This window comes from Furipterus horrens, unplaced genomic scaffold (assembly GCF_987537825.1).
Source record: "Furipterus horrens unplaced genomic scaffold, mFurHor1.1.pri manual_scaffold_2, whole genome shotgun sequence".
NCBI lineage: Eukaryota > Metazoa > Chordata > Mammalia > Chiroptera > Furipteridae > Furipterus > Furipterus horrens.
Window position 1 is genome coordinate 193,009,973 of NW_028327172.1, and position 17,439 is coordinate 193,027,411.

At 38.5% G+C, this 17,439-nt stretch overlaps 1 protein-coding gene across 3 annotated transcripts in view; it reads left to right on the forward strand.

Moving 5' to 3' along the window:
• RBM47 (RNA binding motif protein 47) overlaps positions 1-17,439 on the forward strand; it is a 118,416-nt gene that overhangs the window by 87,420 nt on the left and 13,557 nt on the right. For 2 of the 3 annotated variants that reach the window (XM_090266960.1, XM_090266961.1), the window contains one exon: positions 1,589-1,712. The gene's annotated coding sequence lies outside the window, so the exon portion shown is untranslated. Of the gene's footprint in view, positions 1-1,588; positions 1,713-17,439 lie in introns of those variants that run through there. The other variant, XM_090266959.1, reaches the window with a different exon arrangement.

The window sequence follows — 17,439 nt, forward strand, 5'->3', positions numbered from 1 at the left end:
TCTGTTCTCCATACAATTCTGCAAGGAATTATCTCCAGTTTATGGATGTGGAAACTGAAGCTCAGAAAAGTTGAATAAATTTTTCTGGATTCACTTAGCTAGTAAATACAGGAGTCTAAATTTTATTCTGTTGCCTCAGCAGGATAGGATAATTTCAAGACACAGCTTGCAATTTGTACATTTATTTTTACTTATCAAACACTGTGATGTTGATCATTAGTTATTATCCAGGATACAACATTTAGGAAATTATCATCACAGACTTGGGTGTGGATTATCTACTTTAAACAGTAAATAGTTTAACAGCTGTTACTCTATGATTTATGTGAAGATGTGGCACTTTTTTTCTCTCCAGTAAATCATTAATAATAAGGATTAAAATCAGCTCCTGATTTGCTTTTATTGCATGTGTCCCCATCAGGTCATGGATCCCACTGAATGATTTGTCTAAGAACACAGAAAAAGGCACCACAGAGCTAAAATTAAAACTCATCTATCAAACTATCATGCTCTACATTTTAAATATATGCAATTACATTTGTCAATTATTTATTCCTCAATAAAGTTGGGGAAAAAAACTTTTTTAACTAGTCTTCTAGCCCTAAGTCTGGTGCTGCAGTCACTGCACCAGATTGAATGGCTCAGTGAGGGAGCTCAGTGTTGAAAGAGAATATTCTTAAAGTTGAGCAGGTTATGTATCCAGATGTGAAAGAAAGGTAAAAGTTTTGTGCATAGGATATATTTTAATGTCTCATCTAAAATGCCCTTATCTTAAAGTTTCCTAATTTGAATATATCATGACTTCAAGTCCTTTATCCTAGGGACCCTAAATCCTATTTTTGTAGGACTCTCCATGCAAAGAACATTCTCAGCAATCTTTTTCCCCCCATTTTTTAATTGTTGTTCTATTACAGTTGTCCCGTCCCACCTCCCGTTGCTCTCCCCTGCCCTGCCCACCTCCCCCCTCTCCCACAGTCAATCCCCACCCTGGTGTCCATGTCCATGGGTCATTTACATTAGTTCTTTGTCAGCAGAGTCTTAATTCCACATTTTAGGGCAGAGTATCAAGTCACTTTCATAGCAACTCTGATCAGTTGGTAGAGTGTGGTGGTTCCTGTCTCAGTGGTGTTTGAGACCTTCTCTGGAATCAGGAGGAAAGAGTGTGATGATCTATCAGTGATGTGTAGCGTAAGCCCCCAGATGGGGAGGGGAAGTCTGGACAGTCTGTGAGCTAGATTTTACCATCCTTATAAAGGGAACCACCTCATCTTTTAAGGGTCTATAAGCATAAAATACGGGCTGTATCTGTATTCCTTCCTAAACATTGTATTGTTTATCTCGAAGTCATGGGTGCTCTAAAAAAGGCAGAAGGAAAAATATAAGAAATGGAAGAAAATGCTCATTGTCTTATTACTGTTCTCTGTTCCAGGATACGAAGAAGAAAAAGTGTTGCATTTCTTAGTTTGTAGAGAATATGGTAGAGTAACGGCAGTCCATTTTTTTGAAGAAAATGGTCCCAAATTTGTAATACATCTATGAAAATTATATTGAAATAGAAAACATTTTTAGCTTTGTTTTTTTCCCATAGGATTTGCTTCAAAGGATACTCCGAAAATTGAACTGAGAAACCCCAAGCAAGCTGCCAGAATTGCCCTGCATATTCTTGTTCCACATCCTATAAAGGACCAGAAAAATCAAATTGGTGGTTTTGGGTAAGTACATCAGCTGGTGTCCTTTTATTCTTAAGGACAATTATAATTTTCATTCCTATCAACCAAGATATCTGCTATTTAGACAATGTGTACCTGGTGTGTCGTTATGTGGCAACATGAGTGCTTATACAAAGTAAGTTAACATTGAACCCACAATGTAAATTCTTATTTCTTTGTTTAGTTAACATGTTTGTGGCTCGAGAGGAAAAACTACTGCTGCTGTATGCTATGCGTGTGTGAGTGTCTTAGGAGTTAAGAGATGAGGACTAATATGTGTTGCTTATAATTTGTCTTTTATATACCCGCAAAAGAGGTCAAGGGTATTTCAGTCCGCCTTGCCTCTTGAAAGGGTTGGACATAAGGAAGGGTTCTTTCTACCAGTTACAGATGACATTTGGAGTTCCTTCAACAATCCTCATCACTTTTCTAATTTGTTTCCTCACCTATCATATGAGGTAAAAGTGATTGCCGCGTCTAACTCACGGCAATCCAGTGAATTACAACATATGTAAATATATTTTGACAGCTATATAATTCTTTACAGATAGAGGTATTATTATTCTGTGGGTGATCATTTTAAGTATGCTATGGCAGGGGGCAGGCAGCATAAAAAAAAAAGAGATAGCTTGTATCATCTTTACCTGGAACCTTGTATGGCCAGCCCTCTGCACATTCCAGAGAAACCACATATAACATGGTGTATTTGTTCCTATTTTGTTTTTTAAAAATATTTCATATACATTCTAAAATGTGATTTAACAAGGTTAACATAGTTGAGAACATGAAATTAATATTCCAGCCTACATCTATACCATAATTTACTTAGCCATATCCATACTATTGGACAGTTTGTTACATCACGTATAAATATATATTATTATATTCATTACATTATACAATAAACACCACTGCAATAAACATATTTGACTATAAATTTTACTTGTATCTCTGATTATTTTCTTTTATTATTATCATTATTTCTTTTGAGAGAGAGCAAGGGAAAGAGAGAACATCAATTAATTGTTCCACTTATTTATGTATTCATTTGTTGTTTCTCGTATGTGCCTGACTGGGGATTGAACCCAAAACCTTGGTGTATTGGGATGCTCTAACCAACTGAGCTACCCAGTCAGGCTCTTATTATTTTCTTGGGGTAAATTCCCCTAAATGGAATCATTGGGCTAATGAAAATGAACTGGGGTTTGTTTGTTTATTTGTCTTTAAGATTTTATTTATTTATTTTTAGAGAGAGGGGAAGGGAGGAAGAAAGAGAGGCCGAAAAACATCAGTGTGTGGTTGCCTCTCACGTGCCTTCAACTGGGGACCTGGCCTGCAACCCAAGCATGTGTCCTGAATGGGAATCGAACAAGCAACCCTTTGGTTCACAGGCTGATGCTTAATCCACTGAGCCACACCAGGCAGGGCGAAAACAAGCTATTTTTAATGAGCAGTGTAAATCTCTTGATATTGTCACACTGTCTTCCAGAAATGTACCAAATTATACTTGTTCTCACATTACATATGACAGTGCTTATTTCATTGCACTCATGTCATGATTAAGTTCTATCACTTTAAGAGGTTTTAAAATCATAAATATTTCTACAGAAACTTAGGAAATAAAAGCTTGTTCCCTTCCTCTGGCCCACCCCAGCCTGAACCAATATCAGGTCTCTAAAGTAGAACACAATGTCATTGATCAACATTGTGCATCAACATCAATCTCTCATCAGACATCAAACTATACTACAAAGCCACTGTGATCAAAACAGTCTGGTACTTCCATAAGAACAGACATACAGATCAATGGAACAGAATAGAGAGCCCAGAAATAAAGCCAGGCCTATGTGGTCAACTAATATTTGACAAAGGGGGAAGGAGCATAAAATGGAGTGAGAAGAGCCTCTTCAACAAATGGTGCTGGGAAAACAGAACAGGGACATGCGAAGAAATGAAACTAGACCAGCAAGTTACACCACACACGAGAATAAACTGAAGATGGATAAGAGACTTAAATGTAAGCCGTAACACCATAAAAGTCCTAGAGGAAAACATAAGCAGGAAAATTTCAGATATCCCACGTAGCAATATTTTCACCGATACATCTCCTAAGGCAAGAGAAATAAAGGAAAAAATAAACAAATGGGACTACATCAAACTAAAGAGTTTCTGCTCAGTAAAAGAAAACATTAGCAGGATGAAAAGGAAACCAACCACATGGGAAAACATATTTGCCAATGATACCTCAGACAAGGGATTGATCTCCAAAATATATAAAGAACTTGCACATCTCAACACCAAGAAGACAGACAGCCCAATTAAAAAATGGGCAAAGGACCTGAACAAACACTTCTCCAAGGAGGATACACAGAGGGTCCATAGACACATGAAAGAATGCTCAACATCACTAACCGTCAGAGATGCAAATAAAAACCACAATGAGATACCACTTTACACCAGTCAGAATGGCCATCATCAACAAATCAACAAACAACAAGTGCTGGCGAGGATGTGGAGAAATGGGAACCCTACTGCACTGTTGGTGGGAATGCAGACTGGTGCAGCCACTATGGAGAACAGTATTAAATTTCCTCAGAAAACTAAAAATGGGACTGCCTTTTGAACCAGTGATTCCACTGCTAGGATTATACCTGAAGAATCCTGAAACCCCAATTCAAAGGAACTTATGCACCCCTATGTTCATAGAAGTGCTGTTTACAATAGCTAAGTGCTGGAAACAGCCTAAGTGCCCATCAGTAGATGAGTGGATCAAAAAACTGTGGTACATTGACACAATGGAATACTATGTAGCAGAAAGAAAGAAGGAACTCCTGCCATTTGCAACAACATGGATGGAACCTAGAGAGAATTACACTTAGTGAAATAAGCCAGGCAATGAAAGAAAAATACCGTATGATATCACCTAATACAGGAGACTAATGAACAACACAAACAAATGAACAAAATAGAACAAGGAACAGAATAACAGTCATTAGGGGGAGGGGGGAGGGAGAGAAGAGGGATAAGTAAGGGAAGGGTCTAGTCAAAGAACGTGTATAAATGACTCATGGACATGGACAATGGGTGGGGATTGACTGTGGGAGTAGGGGTGGGCAGGGTTGGGGGGAGCAATGGGGGAAAAATGGGACAACTATAATTGAAAAACAATAATAAAAATAATAATAATAAAATTTAAAAAAACGTTAATCTCTCAGATCTGTTTATGGAGAAAAGCATACATAAGGTTTGCATTCATTCACTACATATTTGTTATCATCGCTTTTGTTCATTTCTGTACTATGTACTTCAGGAGAACAAAAGAACATTCCTTTCATTATCGATGAGAAGCTTAATTCAGTTGGAAGTCCAAACAATGAACTTAAAAAATATTTAACCTTCAATAGGTCACTTAATCTTCTCAAGGCCTGTTTCTTTTTTTAAAGTGAGAGGTTCAATTTCTCTATTTCTAGAAAATACCTGAAGCTGTTTTTAGTAAAAAGATGTGAGGACAGCTCTGGCTAGCGTGGCTCAAGTTATTTGGGTGTCGTCCCTCAAAGCGAAAGATTGTCGGTTCAATTCCCGCTCAGGGCACATGGCCTGGGTTGCAGGTTCAGTCCCCAATTGGGGGCGTGTGCAAAAGGCGATTGATCGATGTTTCTCTCCCTCTCTTTTCCCTTCCTTACCCTCACTCTAAAATCAAAAATAAAATAAAATTACAAGAAAAAAAGATGTGAGTCCACACGGTAGTGAAAACAACAATAAAGGTCATTCTGTAATATCTAAATTTAACTGTAAACAACATGATGTGTTGTATGACTTCCATTATTCAGCAATGAAAGCACATTAGTTTCTTTAGAAACAAAACACGTCCCTGCATTAAATACTAAGAAAAAGTTTTCAAGTTAATCATTTTTTAAATGTAAAATTAAAGTAATGGGAAAATCCTTCAAGAAGGCCTCTAAGTTTTTCTTTACCTCTAACATCTATAATTCATACAGAACAGATAAATTATCAAAGGCTGAGGACCCCCAAAGCAAAGGAATGGTCAATGGCCTCACAGAAAGGTTTATAGAATAATAACTAGAATTTTAAAAATGATAGACTCTGCAGATGAGTTCTGTCTAATCTTCACCCTCACCGGGTACCTATTGCCTCCCCGGACACACACTGAAAATCTACACCTGCACTGTTGGTGTTTTGTTTGTGTTTTTTAATCAGATTTTCGAGCTTTGGAACACACCATACAGGTTTAAGGCGTTAATAAGTTCACGAATATTTAGCTATCCTTCCCCATTACCACCTGCATCTGCCAGAAATGTTAAAATTGTGTGATTACACTGCTGAGCTATACTGAGCCATTTTGGGGAGACTGGGCCAAACCTCAGTGAGAAAGTCTGCCACCTAACAACCAGTGTTTCCCTCTCAGGTAGCTTGTCCCTTGCATATTAACATAGAGTAGATGCTTCATAAATATTTTTTGGATTCCTCTCTCCTCAGATTTTTTTGCTACTTTGTAATACTGGTTTGCTTTGCACTTTCAAAAATATAGTGATGTTGATCATCTTTTAATTTATGTTGGGAAAACTTCCAAAAATCTTAAAGCATGAAGGAATTGTAGCAGTTCCCCAAAATGGCTCTACATAATCTTAATCTTAGAACAACACAGACACTTTTTTGACAACATTTTACACAGGTAAAAAGTCTCATTTGCTAATATATTGGTCATCTGTTTCTCGTTGCAACTTGAATTGCAAACATGAAGAAAAGGCTGTATAACCCAGAACATCATTTTTCTGATCATTTTCCCATCTTCTCATAAAAAGCTGCATTCGTTTTTACTTTTTTATTTCCTATAATAACTGCTGGTTTTCCATTACTCTCTTTTTACTTATTGTGGTAAAATATGTATAACCTAAAATTTACTATTTTAACCATTTTTAGGTGTTTATTTTGGAGGCATTAAATATAGTCACATTGTTGTGCAAACAACACCATCCATCTCCAGAACTTTTTTATCTTCCCAAACGGAAACTCTGTCCCTACTAAATGATAACTCTCCGTTCCCTTCTGCCCCCAGCTCCTGGCAACCATCTTTCTACTTCCTGTCTCTATGAATTTGACTAATCCAGTTCTCTCATATAAGCAGAATTATACAACATCTATCCTCTTAGGTCTGGCTTTTTTCTCCTAGCATAATGTCTTCATGGTTCATCCATGTTGTAGCATGTGTCAGAATTTTCTTCCCTTTTAAGGTGGAATACTATTTTATTCTGTTTGTATACCATATTTTGTTTATACATTTGTGCATTGATGGACATTTGGGTTATTTTCACCTTGGCTATGTGGATAATAATGCTATTTTCATGGGTGTACAAATAACTTGTTTGAATTCCTGCTTTCAATTCTTTGAAATATTATACACTGTAGTGGAATTGGTGGATCATATGTTAATTCTATGTTTAAATTTTTAAGGAACCACTGTACTATTCTCCACAGCAGCTGCACTATTTTACATTCCCATGAGCAATGCACAAAGCTTCTAATTTCGCCACATCTTTGCCAGCACTTGTTATTTTCTTCCTTCCTTTCTTTTTTTAATACTGGTCACCCCAATGGGTATGAAGTGGTATAGCAGTATGGTTTTGATTTGTATTTCCCAAATGATGAGTGATGTTGAGCATATTTTCATACACTGGTTGGCTATTTGGGTAACACCTTTAGAGAAATGCCTAGTCAGCCTTTTGCCCATTTTTAGATTGGTTGACTTGTTTTGTGGTTCTTGCATTGTAGGAGTTTCTGATATATTCTGGATATTAATTCCTTAATGTTTTAGGGTTTAGTTTCTCCCATTCCATGGGTTGACTTTTCACTCTGCTGACAGTGTCCTTTGATTCACAAAAGTTTTCCATTTTGATGTCGTTTATCTATTTTCTCGTTTGTTGCCCGGGCTGTTGGTGTCACATCCAAAATCAATGCCAAATCCAGTGTCCTGAAGCTTTTCCTCCATATTTTCTTTGAAGAATTTTACAGTTCTAGCTCTTACATTTAGGTCTGCAATCCATGTTGAGTCATTTTTTGAATATTGGTGATGTTAAGGGCCAGGATTCTTTTTACAGAGGTACTTGTCAATCCCACTAAGTGTCGGTGAAGCTGTACATCAGCCAGTTAAGCACATGGCACACATCCTCCCTTATCTTTCTTCCCAGTGTGGGCTTTGGTGGTTTCCCAACAGACAGGTGAGGGGAAGCCGAAGCGATTGGGGAAGTGGGAGCTCAGCTGGCTGGGCCTCTGTAACTAGGATACAGCAGTGAGGCAGAGGCTGGGATCAGGGCACGGGTTGATGTAAACATGCTTGATAAAATCCCCAATGAAAGAACAACAGAGGTAGATAGCATTTTAGGCTAAAAAGAAAAAAGTGTGTGTGTGATTGGAATGTACATCTAGTTAGCAGCCGAGGAAAAGAGAGAGGACACTCCACACGGAATGTGGCTGTGACAGGCTACAGTCAATATTTATTTTTGTACAAAAATAGATTCTCTCCGTTCTCTCCGTGCTGCTTTAGAGAAACAAAACTAGATTAGCCACAGTTATATTTCCCAACAGTTTTTCTAAAACAGTTATCCTAGCTTTGTTTTATTGTGGACAACGTAACGTGAGTAGGTCTGCCTAGCCTTCACATGCAGACTCTTGAGAAGTAAGAAGGAACCTCCCAGGCCATGTGTGCTGTCACCCTAGTGTCACCAGGACCAAATGTCTACACCTAACTGGCTGCTCTCTGTCAGGTTTGGAGATAAGAGCCCATGTGAATAAAACTCAGCTGCAGGATTCTCCACATGAATAAGATTCTCAACATTAGACCATGGTATTAACAGTGGGATGTCCAAATCCCAAACAAATTAGAGTTAAGTCTACTAAGACTCTGGCTTCAGGGTCAAGGAGAAGCTGTGATCCAATCCGCCCCCTCTTGGTTTTCAGGAGGACAGGTTTATGAGAGAGAAACTGTTTGCTGCTGTAGGTCCTCATTTTCTCTTTACCATATAAGGAGGTTTGGAAAAAGAGGAAATAACTAAGCCTATTAAATTTCCTGGTGCAGGTGGGATAAGATAAACCATGCTTTCAAGAAACATTTTGCAAGATTGGTACTGTATACTATATTTCCCTTGAAGCATTAAAGTCATTTCACACTTTATTAACTCAAGGAATATCCAATATTTCTCTGTGGGTCTGGGAATAAATGACTAGCTCAAATCAGAGACATATTAACTCAGTGCACACAATGAAAGTAGAGTACACAAGACGTGAAAGGCAATTATATTCCAACACTAGTCTCGGGAGTTTAATACACCTGAAAAACCATAAGCTTCCTGACACACGTTTCATTCCAAATGCTCTGTTTTCTTCCTATTCTTAAAATTTAACTCTACATTCATGAGCTTCTTTTATTAATCTAGTTCTGCTTTCTATGCAATTTTTATGTAAATTTTCAACTCACTTAACTGTCCAATTAAATTATAGAGACTGGGAAAACTGGTTTTCCCTCCTCCTCCCTCCCTTTTTTCTTTTTAAAATAAGTATCTTTCCTCGGAATAGGACAGCTTTGTCTTTTCCATATATCTGGTAATTCTACCTCAAAATATATATATAAATTTAGCACTTTAGTAATTTATAATTGATAAACTCTTGCCCCATCCCTAGTATTACTACATTTTGTCAAATGGTGAATACCTGTTAAAAACTGGTGTGTGTGTGTGTTTGTGTTTATTTAAACAACGATTAAAACAACTGCCAGTCAGACAGTAGCATTGCTCTCTTCCTATATATTACTCTGGGGTGCTTATTAACCAAAGTTATTACATTAAAAAAACCAGGAATAGTAAATGAGAATTTAAGATGAGAAAGAGAAAAAATAAGTAAGAAAAGGAGAAGGTGAAGGAAGCATGAGTAAGGAGGAAGGATGACAAGTGGTAATGCCTTTTTTCCACTAAAAGGTATGCTGTTTCCCGGTCTTTTTCCCACTGCAACAAGAGGTGGCTTCCCTGTGTGGCGCTGTCCCATAGAAAGTGGGACACTAGCTAAGTGAGTGACATTATTAGATCGAGAACCTTAGATTTCATACATAGACATTTGTGAATGTCTGTATTATACTGTTAGTATCAGATTAATTTGTGATCTACTTTCCAACTAACTCATCAAGACCCACCCCTTCCGGTAGAGAACTGACTGTCCCGGAGAAGAGGAATACTGGGGAGGAAAGCATCCTTCCCAAAGTTGTGAGCACCTCAAGTACTGCATTACCCAGCTTCTCGAAATACCTGCACATAAAATGACCTTTGGAAACTGCCTTTGGTCAGGCACCATCTTTGCACCTATTTCCGTGTGGCATAAAATCTCTACCAAATCCTTGAGGCAATGTAGCAAAAGCTCAGCCTATCAACTCAGGCCAAAAAAGTCACAGAGTTCTACAGCTGCCTGACCAGTGCCTGCTTCACCAAGGAGGCTCCAAGGAGGTTGACCTTTGCATTCCGTATAGTCCCCATCAGTGGTTGGTGTGGCTCTCACTCTTGACACTGCTGGTGCCTAAGCTATCTGTTAGGAACACCAGCTCCCATACCAACGCTGGCCTCTCCCTTCTTTAATGGGCCCTTTTTGGTCATATAGATACACTGCTAGACAATGCTCTATATGACTATTTGTACCCAGCTCTGGATTCAGGTAAACCACAGAGGTTAAATATAAATAGATACATGAAAAAAAATTTGTTTCAAAGCAATTTACTGGTAGTTATTATGATAAAACTATTTTTGTAATTCTGTTCTACCATGTCTCTTATAAAAGACAGTGCTCATTCATTGGCTCGTTCTGTCATTCATTCCAAACAGTAAATATTTCAGGTTTGCAGGCCACATTGTCTCTGATGCAACAACTCAACTCTGCTATTGTAACATGAAAGCAGTCATAAACAATATGCAAGCAAAGGGATATGGTTGTGTTCCAATAAAACGTTATAAGAACAGCCAGAGGGTCGAATTTGGCCCACTGGATGTAGTTTGCTGATCCCCCATTCTGAAGTCCACATTTTAAACTCATAGGGATGTCATAAAAATCAAGTAACTTCCTTAAGGTGTTTTATGTATATACTAAGTGCTCAAAGATGGTAGCTATCATTAACCTAAGTTTTTAAACTGTACAATATTAAGGAAACCCTTTGCAAGATTATTTCTAGTCCATTTCTTTCCCACCAGGGAGAATTGCATTTTACTCATCTATACCCTTAAAGCCACTCTCTTCTTAAGCATATGAGTGAAACACAGTCTACAGTCACTTTTCCAGAAATATGAGACATGCCGTGGATAGCAGCCTCCTATCCAGTCATCTCACTGTACCAAACGATGGCAGTCAACAGAGCGTCTGGCTCATGAAGATGTTCAGTAAAATCAATGTTGATTTTCATGATTTTTTTTTTAACGAATTTTTTAAATTATTTATTTGTTTATTTATTTATTTTTAGAGAGAGGGGAAAGGAGAAAGAGAGAGAGAGAAACATCACTGTGCGGTTGCCCCTCACATGCCCCCAACTGGGGACCTGATGTGCAACCTAGTCATGTGCCCTGACTGGGAATCGAACCAGCGACACTTGGCTCGCAGGCTGACGCTCAATCCACTGAGCCACAGCAGCCAGGGCGATTTTCATGATTTAATAAATTCATTCTATTACAACATCATTGCTTATGTATTATATTTGTAATAATGTGACATATAACAAGTTCTGAAGTGTGGGAGGATAAGGAGTGCTCTACTCCTGCAGATGTTCCATCTCTAAGCAATAAAATGAGGTGCCTGCTGATGTGCAGCCCTTGTCCACACATTATAGCTGGGCCACTCCTGCCAGGAGTCACCATTGTATCCCCAAACCCCTGAGATGGCCTGGCATACAGCAAATGTTCAATCAGTGTTTGAATGAATGAACGCATATACAAATATTGTTCTTCTTCCTTATAAGACCATTTTGCCTAATGGGTAGGGAGGTTGGTTTTGGTACCAGTGAATGGACTGTGTTCCAGGAGCATATTTTTAGTGATTGTTCATAGTATACCTAAAAAAACAAACAAAAAATAAAAACAAAAAACCCTCAGAATCTTAAATGAGGTTGTCCACATTATTGAAGAAACAAGCAATGACATGTGAGCAAAGTCCAAGACTCTAAAACCAGATTGTCAGCAGTTGTCATGTGTCCAAAAAGCAAAGGGGTCTGAATTCTGAATTTAAATGAGGCACTTCCACAGCTTGGCAGATACTCAGCCTGATTTCAGAAGTGGTGTTTGTGTGACCCATTTGTCACCTTATCTGTAATGACAAATCAATTTGACACCAGAATCAGTCTGATAGGGCTTTATGGTGGTAGTCATTTGGTTTGAAATTTTAAATTCATAGCTTTTCAACCAAATTAAATGAATAGCTTGGCATCATAGAGACACTACCTTGGACTTTTGAAAAATGTTGCATATTTCTCAGTCTTGATGGCCTTGACAATAAGAACCAGATCAAGACATTGAGCCCATGCTTGGGATGGAGAGTATATAAAATAACAACTTCCCCAACTATTTAATTTCATACTGCCATGTGCAAGTGCATAATCTGCGTATAGCTCCAAGTCTTGATCAGGAATTCACAAGAGTGAGCAATTTTTGGTTATCAAAATGTGAGTGGGGGGCTTCTGGCATCTAGGATAGAGGTCAGAGATTTTATAGAGCACAGGACAGACCTCTGCAACATGGAATTATCACACCCAAAATGTCAGTAGGGAACAAGGTTAAGAAACCCTGGATTAAATGATACTGAAAGTCCATTTGCAGTTCAAATTCTGGGATATTATGAAATTAGGTGTACACATGAAATAATTTTATAAATTGAAAAAAACACTATAAATTTAAGAAGCTATTATACAAGCCATTGCTGCTTCTCCTCTTCCATCTCCTTTCTGGTATCTGTCTCCTGGTCATCCTTTCTGATCCTTGCCAGATCTCAAAGGTTTAGGTCAAAGGAACTAAAATAAGGGGTGAAACTGGAAGTCCCTCCACCTGCTTGTTCAGTTTGGGAAAGTGTGTTAATCCAGGAGGCAGATGTGTGCCAAATTTAGGGTTTTGTTATTTTCAGCATTATCCCATCAACCTGCTGAGAAAAAGTGTAAGTGCATAATGCTTATTTAAAGGGAACAAGATAACAGATTCTTAATGGGCATTGGTGTGCAGCCAAACACCCACAGACAACCCTCTCCACCCCTTTCGGATGGGTGACTTTATCCCTGGGAACCCACAGCAAAATGCCTCATTTTCAGGGATGTGTTGATAGAAGTGCCTGGGAAAAGTGAGCCCCTTGGCTCTGCATCTGTTTATCAAACACAGTCATTCATTGAATGATATGCTTTGCCATCACAAAGCCTGTACTGGCATCAACACAGTTTAAGACCCAGTATGGACAAACTCTTCTCACGTGGGCCAGGAGTGGCAGAAGGTATGGCCCAGAAGAGAAGGTCAGTATTCCATTGCCTCTTTATCCTCTCAGGACTTTACCTCAACAGGAGGGTCATGGAAGGGTTTTTATGAGTCCCAAGGGCCACATTCTCAAACAGAGTAAGGTTGCCAGCTGAGATAGAAGAAAGAGCCTGAACTTCCATCTTCAGCTTATTGTTTGGGCCCCCAGGGAAATCCCAAGTGTTCTGCCTCCATCTGAGCAGAACTCCATTTACACATTCAAACTCTGAGGGAACAAAAACGTCCCGCCGCGGGGGGCCTGCCTGCTGTTTACTCCAATGGGTGGTGGCAGCTTGGCACCAGGCAGTGAGATAGCCAATCGCCCAGGGTGAGGCCAAATCTTGGAAACTTTATGCAGAAGCTGGTCATCAATTCCACACCCCTCATCCCCGGTTTGTGGCATTAAATGTACATTAATCCTGAAACCAGTAATCTGCTATTACTAGAGCCATTTTAGATATGTGGAAATGAAACCCAGGCAATTTACCTTGTATGATACAGATAGTAAGTAGCAGGCATGATTTGAACCTATATTTCTCTGACTCCAAAGTCTTTGCTTTTAACCAGTATGGTATGTGTTCTTTTATATCTGTGCATTTTGTGTATCAGGTCATGTCTAAGAAGCAACTATTAGGAAAAACAAAAATTTTATGGCATGAATAAGAGACATCAAAATAGAAATCTAATTGCAAACAGAGATAGAATTACCTCTTGGATGAATACACTTTAAAACCTTCCATTGAATTAAATTCCAGCTAGTGCTGGAAGACACTGCTCCTCACTGAATATATCTTCAAATTGCAACATGTCCATTGGTTAGCAAATAAAACTCTCCCAAAAATTCCAAATTTCATATTAATCTCAAACACACACACCTAGACAAGGGAACGATAGTTAACTGATAGTCTGGATAATTCCAGAGTAAATGAATGCCTGTTTTGAATCCTAAGTAATGACTGGTATTAGAAATATTTTCCAGTACAATGGTATCCCTTGCCCTCTCAAACACCCCAGTTCAAAGTTAAAATCTTACTGAAAAGTACTCTGAACCAGTACTAAGAAAGGAATTCAAATTCTTGATGATTTTTGCTTTAAGTCTGAGTTAATCCTGAAGTTTTCTTTTACCCTGACAAGCTCAAACTCGACCTCCAACAAACACAACAGAAATTCCAGTTAAATAGTTCAGAATAGTAATAGCTGGATTTGAAAGCGTATGTTTCTGTTTTATATACCAAACTGTGCATAAGAGATTTGTTTCCAATATATTGCCACGTTTGTTCAGTGCTAGCAGCCTTCAGTGGACACCAATGCGTTTTCAGTGTGCGCATGAGAATGGCTGCAGATTAGGAGGGTCATGCCTCAGGGGGCCTGGCCCCGACGGATGATCGATGGGACCCTTTGCATCCAATTCAGCAAGTCTCTTCAGGTTCATTCTGGAAGAGCTTCTGCACACTGCTATGGCCAAGGGTTAAATGAGAAACACGCTTACACTTGGATGCCCAAGCCACATCCCCAGTGGAGAAAGCACACTGCCAGACAGCTTCCCTGCAGTGAGCGGAATCTGGGAGACTCTGGTACGCCGGTCTGTACCAGAACCCACAGGGCAGGCTTCTCATACTGACTAGTTTAAAGATGACTAAAATAACCTCCTGCCTGTTGCCTTGTAAACAGAAGAATCCTACACAAGTGCAAGATTCTTACAAGTTCAAATTTTTTTTTATTTTTTATTTTTTTAGTTTAGTTTGAATTTCTTATGGTAAGATTTCTTGAGCACTTAGTGTCAGGATCTACCTAGGAGTTTTACATGGGTCATTTCCTCACCACAGCCCTCTGATAAGAACCACTTAGGGGCAGTTGCAACAGACCTAAGCCAGACTGTCTGGGTTCAAATACCAGCTCTGATGCCCAAGAACTGAAAACCTACTTAATCTCTCTGTGCCTCCATTTCTTTATAGGGTAGACACCCTAATACCCCATACAGACACTGTGAGGATTGAAGTGAGTTAAATACATATAAAGGACTGAGCATACCACCTGGAACATAATAGGCATTCAATACACATCAGCTATTTTTGTCACCATTTTAAAGATGAGAATACTGAGGCTTAAAGCAGTTAAATGGCTCTTTCCCAGGTTCATAGCTAGTAAGCAGAAGAGACAAGATTTGGAGCAGAGTCTCTCTGACTCCAGAGACTGTGTATTGTTTTAGTGGGCTAGGCACCCGAAATCAGACTATCCAGTCCATTTAAAAACTGTCATGTGCTGAATGGATGAAACTGGGTAATTCTGTGCCATTTACCCAGGAATTTTAAATTATTATTCCACATACAAGGTTCAGCTAATGAAGTCTGCTTATTACTCAATTTGTGTTCACCTCTGTTCCAAGAAGACTACTGCCATTAAAACGTTAGTATTACTTTATTTCTCACTACTGTTCAGTCACCCCCCCCCAATACACACCACACACACACATGCATATTTACACTCTCACCTTTCTAAAGAGGGTTTTTAAAGCATAATTCTGATGGTGGCTGGGTTTTAAATTGAGGAGCTATACTATAGCCTTATGAGAAACAAATTGTTAATATATTAAGGTACAGATACAACTCTTTTGAAGCTGTCTCTGGTCATTGAGCATGAGTTCAAAATATAACTCTTATATTGGAAGCATAATTCTTTAGTTCCATTAACTCTGAGTAAAACTCCATGAGGACAAGATGTATCAGTGCCTGGCACATAGCAGGTGTTCAATAAATATTTGTTGAATGAATGAATGAATGAATGAATGGACACAGACTCTTCTATTAGTGTCTCCTCTGAAATCTTAAGAAATTTTGTTTACATATGTGTTAGAAGCTGAACTGACAAACTTGGCCAGATATCTTTTATTTCAGACATCATAAAGTGGACCATGCAGTTAAATGGAAAACAGCTTAGAATGAGGGGGAAAAGGCAGGTCAAGAAGACTGTCTTTTAAATATGTTAAAATGTTAAACTTGGTCCTGAAATTAAGACATTGCTCAGCATAGGAAACAGAGGGAAAGGGAACTTTAATACTTAGGAATAGGAATCTATGTTATTTATCCTTAATGATGTTCTCTGCACATGTCCTAGAGCAGAGGTTGGCAAACTTTTCTATACCTGGCCAGACAGTAAATATTTTAGGATTTTTTGCAGGCCATATAGTCTCCGAACTATTCAGCTCTGCCATTGTGGTGCAAATGCAGCTATAGAAGATGCAGTTTATATAGATAGATAGATGGCTGTGTTCCCCCCAAAAAATTTATTTACAGAAACAAATGGTAGACTATATTTGGCCCATGGCCATAGGAGGCCAAAGCCTGGTGTAAAACATGTCTAATTGTAGTTACACATTCTATTACATCTCTAAGAGAAAGGTCATGTTAGCTGTATATAGTTCCTTTTTTTAAGGCATTAAATAAATTATCTTTTATGTATCTAAGCCTTTGGGCTCAAATTTATTGCAGCACACAATATAATTTTTCAACTATGCTATATTAGCCATGAAGATAAGGAGAACAGAGTTTGTAAACCATAAAATTGTCTTGAATGTGTTAAACTCAATGTACCATTTTTTAATTGACTTTCAATGAAATTCTAATTTTATGGCATCTTATTTTTGTCCATTTTGCATCTCTGAGACTTATCACCTTTTCTTTAAATTGTGGTAAAATATACATAACAAAATTAACCATTTTATTTTTAATCCCCACTCAAGGGCCTCTTTTCATTGTTTTTAGAGCGAGAAGAGGGGAGAGGGAGAGAGAGGAACACTGATGTGAGAAACATCAATTGTTTGCCTCCATATGAGCCCCAACTAGGGATCAAATCCCAAACCTAGGTATGTGCCCTGACCAGGGATCAAACCCACAACGCTTCGTTTTACAGAATGACACTCTAGCCAACTGAGCCACACTGACCAGGGCCCATTTTAACCATTTTTAAGTGTTCAGTTCAGTGGCATTAAATACATTCACATCATTCTCATCATCCCTAACAAACTTGGCAAGCACTAATTCCTCATTCTCCCTTTACCCAGTCCCTGGCAACCACCATTCTACTTTCTATTTCTATGAATTTGACTGTTCTGGGTACTTCATATAAGTGGAATTATACAACATCTGTACTTCAGTGTCTGGCTTATTTCACTTAGCATAATGGCTTCATGGTTCATCCAT